The following is a 13,378-nucleotide window of genomic DNA, read 5'->3' as shown; positions in this document are numbered from 1 at the left end:
AGTACTGAGTGGTAATTAGACCAAAAGTATTATCACCTTAATCTATTAGTGACAGGAAAAGCTAGTTTACACTGGGGAGAAAAAAAATAAGGTAGCTCAACAATCTATGATGGATTTTAAAATAATACACAAAGGTTAAATTTACTTTCATCTCCACCTGAGGATGTTAGGCATTTCTGGATAAAGTCCTCAATAGAAGCTAAAGGTATCATGTGCCCCAGTGTAGCCAGAATGAAAAGCAGAATGAAAAGAAGGTCAGTGGCCGAGGGGAGCTGCTCAGGAACTGGCGTGACCTGCAGTGGAGCAGCAAATCTCTACACACAGGTTTTTTTTTCCTGAGGCTGAGAAATGCCAGGGCAGTGGAGAGACCTGCTGGGAGCTGACAGTTCTCGTGAGAGGTTCTGAAGATGCCTGGGTGTTTCCAGAGCAATGGCTGCCACCCCTACACCTACCAAAAGCAGCCCGGGGAGCACAAGCAACCAGGAGGGCTGTGACCAGAGCAGGCAAACAGGGGGTGGCACATCAGCCAGGGCCTGGTGCAGCAGTTTGCATGAGAGCTCATGCAGGAAGGGTGTTGTCGCCATAACAACTCAGGATGTGAGTGCAACTGGTAATCATCATCCTCCCAGAAAGAGCTTAGCTATGGTATCCACACAACAGAAAGCTATGTCCTCTGCAATCACCAGAATGAATGTGGCAACCCAGACAGAGCTCCCACAAAACCATGCAGCCATCCAGGCCTCAGGCTGCAGGGAGTGCCAGAGTCTTTCACTAGTACCTGGCAGTAGTGAGAAAAGAGCTGTGTTAGGTGTGACCAAGTGGAAAATCTACATAGCCTTGTGGCAGAGCTACAAGAGGAAGCAGGAAGGTTAAGGAGCATCAGGGAGTCTGGGAGAGATACAGACTGGTGGAACCATGGTCTGCCCTCCCTGAAACACAAAAAAGAACAGCCACCAGTAAAAACACAAGATCAAGGGGATCCTGTATCCTTCCCCTGACAGGCTGAAGGCAGTAGTTAAAAGGAAAGGAGTGGATGGAGGCAAGTCCATACTCAAGGTGGCAGGGGAATGCCCTCCTTGCCTACTTCATCTTCCTAGGCGCCTCTGTACAACAGGCTCTGGATGTGGAAGTCCAGTCAATGGACAATGTTTATAATGATCCATCTACACCAGAGCTGTTGTCAAGGTCAGAAAGGCCTATCCCCTATATCACAACCACTTCCATGGGTTTATAGTTGTATATAGATGAGTTATAGTTGTAGGTGACTCCCTTCTGAGCGGAACAGAGGGTCCAATATGCCAGACAGACCCTCCTCTTAGGGAAGTCTGCTGCCTCCCTGAGGCCCAGGTTGGAGCTGAACTTGGCAAGGGAAGCAAAGAATAATAAGAAGGGCTTCTACAGGTATGGCAGCCAGAAAAGGAAGGTCAAAGAAATTGTACTCCCCATGACAAATACAACTGACAGACTGGTAACAACAGACGAGCAGAATGCTGAGGTACTCAACAATATTTTTCCCTCAGTGTTCACTGGCGTCCTCTCTCTCCACAGTTCTCGAGTGAATGGACCACAAGGCAGGGATTGACGGAGCAAAACCCCTCCTACTGTAAGACAAGAACAGGTTCGTGACCACCTGAGGAACCTGAACATATATTAATCTATGAGACCTGATGAGGTGCATCCTAGAGTCGTGAGGGAATGGGCTGATGTAATTGCCCAGCAATTATGATGTTTGCCCAGCTACATGATGTTTAAAGAGTCACGGCAGTAAGGTGAGTCCCTGGCGACTGGAAAAAGGGAAACTGCACCCATTTTTAATAAGGGTAGAAAGGAGGACCCTGGGAACTACTGACCTGTCAGCATCACCTCTGTGCCTGGGAAGATCATGGAACACATCCTAGAAGCTATGCTAAGGCACATGGAGAAATGGCAGGGGGAGTGATTCGAGACAGCCAGCACGGCTTTACCAAGGACAAGTCTTGCTTGACCAACATAGTGGCCTACTGTGATGGAGTGACTACATCAGTGGACAAGGGAAGAGCTATGGATGTCATCTCTCTGGACTTCGGTAAGTCCTTTGACACAGTCCCTGACAGCATCCTTCTCTCTAAATTGGAGAGATATGAATGTGATGGATGGACTGTTCGGTGGTTGATGAATTGGCTGGGTAGTTGCATCCAGAGGGTAGTGGTCAATGGCTCAATGTCCAGCTGTAGACCAGTGATAAATGGTGTCCCTCAGGGGTCAGTACTGGGACCAGTACTTGGGTCTAGACTGGGACCGTATCAATGACATAGACAGCGGGATCGAGTGCACCCTCAGCAAGTTTGCAGATAACACCAAGCTGTGTGGTGTGGTTGACATGCCTGAGGGATGGGATGCCATACAGAGGGACCTGGACAAGCTCAAGAAGTGGGACAATGTGAACTTCATGAAGTTCAACAAGGCCAAGCGCAAGGTCCTACATGTGGGTCTGGGCAACACCCTGCATCAATAAAGGCTGGGGGATGAAGGGATTGAGAGCAGCCCCGTCAAGAAGGACTTGCGGGTAGTGGTGGATGAAAAGCTAGACATGAGACAGCAATGTGCACTTTCAGCCCAGAAAGCCAACCATGTCCTGGGCTGCATCAAAAAAAATGTGGCCAGCAGGTCAACGGAGGTTATTCTGCCCCTCTACTTTGCTCTGGTGAGACCCCACCTGGAGTACTGCATCCAGTTCTGGAGCCCTTATCACAGGAAAGATATGGAGCTGTTGAAACGGGTTGAAAGGAGGTCCATGAAAATGATCAGAGGGCTGGAACACCTCTCTTATGAAGAAAGGCTGAGAGAGTTGGGGTTATTCAGTGTGGAGAAGAGAAGGCTCTGGGTAGAAGTTATAGTGGCCTTTCAGTACTTAAAAGGAGCCTACAGGAAAGATGGAGACAGACTTTTCAGCAGGGCCTGTTGTGATAGGACAAGGGTAATGGCTTTGAACTAGAAGAGGAAAGATTTAGACTTGATATAAGGAAGACATTTTTTATGATGAGAGTGGTGAAACACTGGAACAGGTTTCGCAGGAAGGTGGTAGATGTGCCTTCCCTGAAAACGTTCAAGATCATATTGGATGGGGCTCTGAGCAACCTGATGTAATTGAAGATGTCTCTGCTCGTTGCAGGGGGGTTGGACTAGATGTCCAACTATTTATTGGCTTATTTCCAACCCAAACTATTCTATGATTTTATGATTCTATGATTTGTTACACATGAAAGCTACACTACCTTCTTTTATTTTTTTCAAATGCAACAAATGGTCTCTTATTGCCTGCAAGAAATTCTTTTTTCATTCCTAAACTGGTACGAAACTAGTAGGTCAGAAAAATCCACAAAGAATCTTTCTTTTTAATATATCAACATCTATCCAATAAATGATGGAAATCTTTATTAGTTATTCACGACACACAAGATTTTTTTTTAATTGGAACATCCTGATAGAAACAGTAATGAACCAATTAAATGGTAGTCCTAATGTTCAGAATTTATCAGTGTACATATTGCATACATAAACTTTCATGTCATAAATGGCAGTAAAAGTCACATCTTAAACATTCATTATTGAGTTTAAAATAAAATATGTTTTAAAATTCTTTTAAATACTTGTGATTATTAAAAGTTTTTACCTTTCTTTATATTTCATACTGTTCTGTACCAGGATATTGTCAATGAGCCTAATGGCCACTAGAAGGTTATCTACCATTCTCTAACCTTCCATTCTACCTTCCATTCACTAACTTAGGAAAGATCCTGACCTCCAAAGCGAGGGCCTGTATATCCTCATGTTTCTTTTAAAGTGGAGTTAGTATTGGCATGACTTTTGGTATTTAACTTTTATACTCACTTGCTACACAGGGTTGTTTCATTGCTAGGGAAAGCTTGCTTGTTTAGGTGGTTTTGCTTATGTGTTATGTAGCTGGGATGAAGCTGATTTCATTGTATGTGTTTTCAAAATTTCTTTCAAGGAATTTCTCCCTTAATTTTGGACCCATTTCTTGTAAAGGACTTGCTCTTCCGAGTAAGTGTAACACACTTAAAATACCCTAGGGAAAGCAGAGGGAACTAAACCATAGAAAAAAAAAAGACAAAGAAAACATTTGATATGGAAAGCTACAATGTTTTCTAGATAATTACTGTGAGCAGCCTTACAAATAATCCCAGTTTACCATTTAAACAGACAAGGTAAGCCATTTAGCCCTTGTTAAAAGTAATTGGATATACTGTGCTGAATCTGTTTTGGACTGATTATTCCAGTAAAAGAGATTTAACTGGATGTCAATTAAAGGTCAAATCTTATTCCCAGTGAATTAAATGTAAATTTAATCCTTGATTTCAGCAGGACTAGCATTTCATTTTAGTGAGTTATAAGCTAGTATAGATAATATAAATCTAATAAAATATTGCCACAAGGTAAACCTAGACTGCTTTTAAAATGCAGATCTGCAAATCTTTATCCAGATGGTCTCATTTGAAGTTACCTCAAGACTATGGAAAGGATGTAAGGGTAGTTTTTTATTTATGTTTTTGCTTTAGATTTTTTTAGTAATGTTTGTGTTTAGAACTATTATGATTCAGAAGATTCCTATCAACCTCTGTTTTTACATTTTTTTGCTTTCTTAAGAAAAGGAAGAAGGTTTCTGGAAGAAAAAATAAAAGAAAAAAAAAGGAGGGATCAAAATGGCTATAAAATCAAGTGCGTAGTGTGTTTTAACCCATATTTCTCCCCCTAGGTTTTATATGTTTATATGTTTTATATGTTTCTCCACAAAAATGAAAATCCAAAAAGAGCACTGAGGTCATCCTTATGATGCCTGAATTGCTGTTATTTTTGTAAGCTCTTGGGGGCATCTTAAGAAGCCAAAAGGATCTGTGTACAGCATAAGGAGGAACCTCTTTACCCTGAGGGTGGCAGAGCACTGGAACAGGCTGCCCAGAGAGGTGGTGGAGTCTCCATCTCTGGAGACATTCAAAACCCACCTGGATGCATTCCTGTGCAACCTGCTCTAGGTGACCCTGCTCTGGCAGGGGGTAGGACTAGATGATCTCCAGAGGTCCCTTCCAACCCTACCATTCTGTGATTCTGTGTGACAATCTGTTCATCTTATACATAGCATGGTTGGCAACACAGCAATATTTTTTATGCAGGTTTGATAATTTCTATTGAACATGACTTTTGAGCATGTTGTGAAAAAATTGTTTTAAAAAAATGCACTCTGCAGAAGTGCTATATTATTCAGTAATAAAAAAAAAAAAACAAAACAAAAAAACAAAACCCCAAGCACTACTGTATGTTTATCTGTTGTATTTATTTAGTCTTGTTTCTGTTAGCAGCATATGCCCCTACCAAAAAAAAAAATGTACTACAAACAGGATGGCACTGGAGCCCAGCTAAAAGGTTAATTCCTGCCTTACAGTACTTAGGGCAAATTCTGACAGGCATATGGAAGCAGGTCTAATGCTAACTCCTCCAAAATAGCAGCACAGATGTGTTACCAAAATATCATTTGTATGCTGGGTAAGCACAGTATTTTCACACATTAAATGTACAGACAATCTGCAGACAGATGACTTTGCTGGACGAAGGAGCAGACACATAAGTGTGAGGTCAGGAATGACCGTAGGCCACTTATCTGTGCAGTCCTACATGTTATGTTTCAGCTATTTTGTTTGTTAGTCGGATGTATAAAATGAATTGTTTGTATTTTTAATTTCTTAAAAGTCCCTAACATGATAATACAGACATGACAGTATTTTCCAGAAATGGCAATTTTCACACTGGATGGTCTAAACCTACAGTGAAAGGAGGAATGGGCCTTTATTGTGTCTGCACAGAAAGACAAGAAAACCCGACCAAGCAAGCAAAAAACTTTAAATATTCCTCGCACAGACACACATGCACACTTGAAGACTACAATTATAGAACAGAGAGTTGGCAACATTTGCAATATTAGCATTAGAGTGGGTGAAAAAATAGCATGTTTAGTGTAGTGTTAGCGTGACATTCAGCTAAAAACGTAAATTCTTGCACTGCCTGGTGGGTTGCCTGAATAAAAACCAAGATAGGAAAACTAATGTTCCATGAAAATTGATATACAGAGAGAAAGAATATGTATAACTATGTGCTACACTACTTTCCGTCTCTCTCCGAGTTTCAGAGAAGTGTTTGACAAATCTTCTTTTCATCATGATCTTTCTGAAAATCCCAAAAAGAAATTTTCTAAAGAATTGACAAATATTCTCTCAATGCCTCATCTTCTTTCTAGAATAGGGAAAGAAAAGAACCATTCATGTAAGTCATGTTTACCTTCTCTCCCTCTTCTCAGGAGTCTTATTTTTTTGTGGAGAATTTATTTACTTATTTATTTATTTAGCAGTAACTACTATCTGGAGCTTACAGCTACAATATAATGGTTTTCATTTACACTTTATTAGTTGCAGAGTATATTTTTATGGTATTTATGCACTTCCTTGAATCTGTAGGAATTCAAGAACTATGCTGGCTCATGTCTGTCAGATAAATTTGAAGCTTACAGCTCCCAAAACGTCTCTTCACTACTGAAAGGTGTTTGGATGAATGTCTGTCTAAGACAGAAGTAGTTTGAATCAATTTCATAGAAGTATATTTTAATAATGTGATAGATATCAGGACTCATAGTATAAAATATCTGCATCTTCTATTCTAATGTATCTATTGCTTTGTGTCATTATTATATCTCTATCTGCAACAGAAGTTGTAGAGGTAAGGTAATTTTCTGCTGAAAAAGTGGAGTTTTTTTCATCTTTTCTTCTACACGACCTGCTTGAGCCAAAATATATATTTTTCCTATCTGTGGTGAACAATTAATTGCAATTAATTGGTATTTAAAGTAGGATATTTAGATGAAGAACAATTAATAGTAAAGAGTACATTTCAGAAAGAGTTCAAAGAAGTTCAGCCTTTTATAGAAAACAATGAAAGCTACATAAAGTAGCTTTTCAGGAAGGGCTAGGATAGGATAAGGCTAGGATAGGGAAGCTTTGCCACCTGTGTGCTGTGAGCTCCACATCATCTGGGAGATCACTGATGAACACCCTTCAGCGTACAAGTGTTAGCTGCAGCCACTTCTGCTTTATCAAGAACATAGACAATATTAGAAGATATACAAATGTCTAATTTTGGTAAATCACACCATTTGTATGTTTAAAAACTTTACTGGATCAAGACCAGAATCCTGAGTGACCAGGATTGGGACCAAACAATTACACGCATTACAGAAAAGCTGAGAATGCAAACAGGGAAATTGTATCTTATATTGTTAGTGTTCAAAGCAAAAAGATATTTTCTTTATTTTTGGCAGAGCTGTACACCTGTCTATTGACAACATTGTTTAAAAACAGTGATAAACAAATTTGCTTCAATTTTAGATAGATGAATTACTGACAATATGCTAATTTAAATTTATGTACTAAAGAATGTAATTCACAGCAATGTCAGCAATCCATTATTGATCCTCAAAAGCAAACCAATACCTGATAATTCTGTTTTGGTTTTGTGTTTTGTTTTTTTTTTTTTTTTTTTAATTGGCTGGCATGCCTCTAATCCAGATAGTTCTTTATATTCTTTATATTTCTGATAGCTTGCATTAATTTAGCTTTAATCATGCAACTAATGCCATTAATCATCTTAGAGTTCTAATTTAATCAGAGCAAACTAACAATTACACTTTTGTAACAATGAGAACTATATAATAAGGCCAACCGGCAGATTTTTAATTTTTTTTTTTCTTTTTTCCCTAGTAAAACTTCCATGTGACCTTAACATTCTTCAGCTCTCTTTTTTCATTAGCTGCATCTTCAATGCACTGACCAGGGATTTGATTTTTCCAAACATAAAGTTAATTAAATGTAATCAACATCAGCAGCTTCTGTATTCAGAAAAGGATCAGTTGAAAATTGTTTGGTTAAGTCAGTGTATTCTTCATCAAACCTATTCCAATAGTCTTTTCACTGTATAAATCACAATTAATTTAGGGTTATATTTTAAAAGTATGTTCTACCTTTATCATCTGAAAGAGAAAAATTGAAGGACTGATTGGAAAATAGAGATTATCAGATATTGTACACCATACATATCAGATGAAGAAAAGATGTCTTTGTATCCATCTAAAAGGAAATGTAATTTATTTTATATTCCTTCACTTTTAATATTCAGATTGAAGTTCTAGCAATTACAAAAGCCAAACTCAAATCAGATGATGTTTTAAAATGACACATAGCCTTCCTTAGAGACATATAGAAACCTAAATCTATGGGTTAGGAACTTTACTATCTGACGGCGCTGCCATTTTGTAGCAGATGAGGAAAAGTATTGTAGGATTGAGCATTTATTTCTTTTGTGAGTATCTTATAAGTTCAGTTTATTTGCCAGCACAGTGAAGTTGGCAAACAGACTAAGTCTGATGCCGCAACATTATGCTCTGTTTTACTTTACCCATGTTTACACAGTAATTTGCAAACAGATACAAGCAAACTCATGCAGTGTTACAGACTAGCCTGTCGGTAGCCAGATGCTTGTCAGATCCAAACAGGAAGCCTTGAAGGCAAGTTAGCATGGTGCTACAGCTGAGCTTCTGCCTCTACGCACAGCTTGTTGTTCCAGGCTTGGCACTGCTCTATTTGTGACTAAACAGCTGTTAGAACTAAAAATAACTTTGGAATAAAGCTGAATCCTGAGGAAAAAAAAAAAAGGCTACAGGTGAAGAACTAGCTGGACCCTGGTTAGATCACTAATGTTAGCACAGTTGGAAAAATAGGGACAGCTGCCTAGGGTCTGCATGCAAAAGTATCCCACTTTTACAGAGAATAACGGACGCAAATCTGGTGCTGGGTGGCTGAGCCTAACACAAGCAGATGCTTTCCATTTAAGAGATGAATTTAAAAGGTATATCACTTCGTTAATTCTAAAAGTGATCAGCTAATTTCAGGCATCTTTCACGTTTATGTCCCGAAGTCCTTTATTTTAATCTGATCTCAACACTGCAAAAATGTGTATGACTTCAGCAGGAGCAGCCAGCATATTAAGCACATTATGGAATCAGGGTAAGGATCTAAGTATTATATATGTGGTTATAATAACCATGTGACACTAAAGAATTATTAATCTTCTAACCTGCATTAAGTCATGCTTCTTAAGGTTACACCCAAATATTTTAAAAACTCAGAGTCACTTAAGAAAAGCTTTAACACAGTAAATCTGCCAGATATCTAATTTCCTCTTCTCAGCTACAATTTAGCAATAGTTGGAGAATCTGATTATCCTAATCAATTCCAAAAACTGCGAGGCGTCTCAGCAAATGTATTTCAAAGACAGAAGCTTGAATAAATGTCATCAAAAAAATGTTATAACATTGTGATAGATATAAAATTCTTTATAGTAAAAAAATATCTGTATCTTCTATTTAAATTATAGAATAGAATCTCAGAATAACTTAGGTGGAAGGGACCTCTGGAGGTCCCCTATCCAACCCCCTCACTCAAAGCAGGTTCAATAATATCAGATTGCTCAGGTCTATTTTCAGTCAATTCTTGAACATCTCTAAGGTTGGAAATCCCACCACCTTTCTAAGTAACCACTATATTAGTATATTCTAACTAATACTAACTAAATAATTCTGTTTTTCTGATTTTTTTTAATAATAATAAATATATATTCTTTAGTCATATCTCCTGAGAGATCTTTGTGTTCTTACTTGTCAATTACAGTTCATAATCTTAGAGGGTACTTGTCTTAGCTTCAGTTTGTTATTATAGCAAGCCTGAAGAGGTTGGAAAAGTAGGAAGAAGCAAATTGTTCTACAGCTGCTGTAAACTCAGATAGCTCCATGGATTTTACTGCAGCTATACTACTTATACTCACTTCATGTATAAATATTTACTCTCACTGTAGGTGTCTAAGAGAAGACTTAAGAGTCCAAGGCAGTTTGTTCAGGTTTTCTCCATGGTCAATACATATAAATGGGTGCTTCCAAAGAGTAGCTAATCTAATTGTATGAAAAGTAAAATCTTCTAGAAGTTCTTGTGTCAAATTAGCTTGATAGCAGCTTAGAATTTAAAACCAATTTTTTAAATGGCTGAAGCTGGAACAGGTAAAGCCCACTACTGCTGTCTGTATGTATAAAAGTGCTTTTTATTCTCTCTTACAACACATTCTCTGTTGTGATACTACTGGTTTCCAGAGACTTCTGGAAGAAAATAAAAACCAGTATTTAGGTTTATTTTTTGTGAAGAATTTCTTTCCTGACCCTTTTCAGGATGAATTTTTATCATTCCTGGCACTTAGAGGTTGGGTTCAGCAATTCTGACATAGTGTAAGGAAACCAATATTTTCAGCAGGGGAGTATACACAGAACAGAATGACTTTGTATTAGTATGTAACAAAAATGTTCTTCTAAAAATAAGTGTAAAGAGTATCATAACAAAATAAAACAAAAACCCAAGGAGGAGAGTGCCTGGAAACTTGCATCTTTCACTTTTATATATATAATGAATGCTGTTGGTTTAATAAAACTTCAGCTATCAAATTTATGACAGTTGTAAATGCCAACAATCTGTGTCTTGACATGCTTATAAATGTACTTGAAAATGTACATCACACTTTCCAGAGGTTCAGGGCAAGCTAAATTCACTTTCACAAAACCAGGATCTTGAAGTTCTCATCTGCTTGTATTTAGAAGCGTATAAAGGATTTATGTGCCGTAAGCTATCCTTTGTTGAAAAGTTTTGGCCCCTGTATGTCTCTCTAAGATGCAAACACACATGAAGTTTGGGGGATCTAAAAAATAAAAGAAGACCTGCACAAGGATTTTCATGCACATACTAAAGCAAATCAGTTTGGTAGAGCAAACTATTAACACAAACAAAGAGCAAGACCCAATGACTTCAATTTGATGAGAGGGACAGAGCTTTCTTCCAGAAACTACATAAACATGGAACAACGGAAATGAGGAGACCTTGAAGATGCAGATAAACACCAGTGTTTCTCACCTACTCATTGAATATACTTTTGCTGATTTTTATAGATGGATCTCTCGGGAACAATCCTGTTGACAGGAAGCAAAGACAGGTGAAAATAGTTAGAGCAGAAAGACAAAGAGCTGGCAGGAAAAAAAATTGATCTTACACAGTACTTTTCCAGGTCAGACTTACTGAATTTAAAGCAGTTAGGTATGAATTTTAGTAATATTCCTATAGTACATAAATGCAACAGAAATCACAGGCTCAAGGGAATATGGCCACATGAAAGAGCACTGTAATCACAATCCAAGGAAATTAATAACTTTTTGATCACAGACTCCTGAGATTTGTGACTGAAAGCTGAATAAAATACCTACAAAACCCCCAAACCAAATTGCACCCTTGCTGCTTTTCCTTTGTCTTTAATGATCAGGCTCAGAGAGGACAAATCATAAGATATTGGTGTGGGGGTTATGAAGCTCTATTCCTCGCTACTGGTTGTCAGCAAAGTAATATGAAGAACTCTCACTAAGCAGGGATGCAGTATGCAGTCATTTCAACTAAAACCATTTGAAGTAATTTGTGACTTTCAACTATCCAGCCTACTGTAAAACTAAAAGGGAGAGTAGTGGAAGAAGCCATCAGTATACTTAAAAAGTGCTGTTCTGTTACAACAATTACAACAATACTTTTAGTTTTAAAGACAAAAAAGTTAATCATAAAGAAGGATAAAATAATAACCTAGACCATTATCAGTGGGAAAGCTTGGATTTAAGGGGATTATCACTAGTCATAAGAAGAACTTAATCTTGTCTGAATTTGTCAATAGTAATGAAACTTGTGACTGATAATATAAAGAGATAAATAAATAAATAAAAATAAAAAGAGATAAATATAACTTAAGCACCAAGATTCAAATGCTTTTTAGGAACATATCAACCGCAGCTGAGAAGTGCAAGAGTCTGTATATCACCTTCTGAGTTTTTAATCAGTTCCATGACTTTGATGTAAGGAATTGATTTTTCTGTAGCTGATGGTATAATAAAGGAACAGTCCTTTACTATTGGCTGTTTTAAACAAGGAAAAAATAACAGAAGCGGTTTATATCAGAAGTTATAATTATTAAAATTAAAATAAAATTTACTAATAATTCTTCCTTGATCTTAAAAAATGCAGTGTTCATTTCTACACAGAGATCAAAAAGAGAATAAAAAACATGGTAATTAATCTCAGAAAGAGTTCTGGACAGAAATTGAAACAGTAATATGTCAGCTGGAAAATAAGTAGCAGGAGAAAGAGGGAATGCTGTTTTATCAAGAAATTGAAGGAGAAAATAATAAATGCAACTACAGGCATATGAGATGCATTCTACTGCACCAGACAAGAAATGTGTCTGGGAAATCATTCAAATTTAATTGGCTGAGAGAGCTGGATCATTTTCTGACAAAAAAATTTAGAATCCTGAGTTTTATTAGCTGATGATACTGTTGTTATTAAATTGCACTTTGCACAAGATTTGCAGATAACAAAAAGCAAGCAAAATTATTTCTATGAAAAAGGGAGCTTAAACACTACAGTTGGAATAACCCATCATTTTTTATCTTTGCACAGAAACCGTTTTATGAAAATATGCCTAAACACCTTTCTTAATGTAAAAGATGGCATCAAAAGAGGGTATGTGTACCAGTCAGCAGAACTCTTTGCTAAGGTGGGTTTTGCTCTAGAATCTCACATGGAATTTATACTGAAGTTAATTTTTAAACTTTCTTCTAAAGTTCTATTATAACTCATATGAAATGAAAAATAAAATTTGTTTGCTTTTCTTTTTTTTTTTTGTTTATAATGAAGTCACAAAGGGCTCCAGCAGCTCTGTCCGACTGAATTTAAATAGTCCAACAATTAAATTTAAATTCACAACAAGATACATGTTCATAAATTTGAAAACTTTGTGTAGTGTCTAAAGTTGGAACTTTGCTCAAACCAGGCCATAAGATTTTAGTCACGGGACACACAGTCTGACTTCATAAGAAATATTGCAATAGAAAATAACACAAAATGTTCAAAGTGAGCTTCAGATAATTTCTGTTTTATCTTCTCAGTTAATATTCTTGATTTTCTATTAATACAAAATTTTACATATTTTGCAGCATACATAAATGCAAAAGCACATAATTGCTGGTGTTCCTATTTGTGGCTGTATGTTAAAGGAATGTGACATCTATTTTCCCTCTTTTGGTGATGTGGGAACAAATAGAGATCTCTGAAGTTAATTAAAATGGACTTAGGAGTCTAAATGCCCTTTGGTTCTGTCTTGTTTTAGCATTACCTAAGTCTTCAGGCAACAGTTTAGTGTCTCAAGG

The sequence above is a fragment of the Chroicocephalus ridibundus genome, chromosome 1, assembly GCF_963924245.1.
Source record: "Chroicocephalus ridibundus chromosome 1, bChrRid1.1, whole genome shotgun sequence".
Taxonomy (NCBI): domain Eukaryota; kingdom Metazoa; phylum Chordata; class Aves; order Charadriiformes; family Laridae; genus Chroicocephalus; species Chroicocephalus ridibundus.
The sequence above is the reverse complement of the archived record's forward strand: the minus strand, read 5'-3'. Positions refer to the sequence as shown.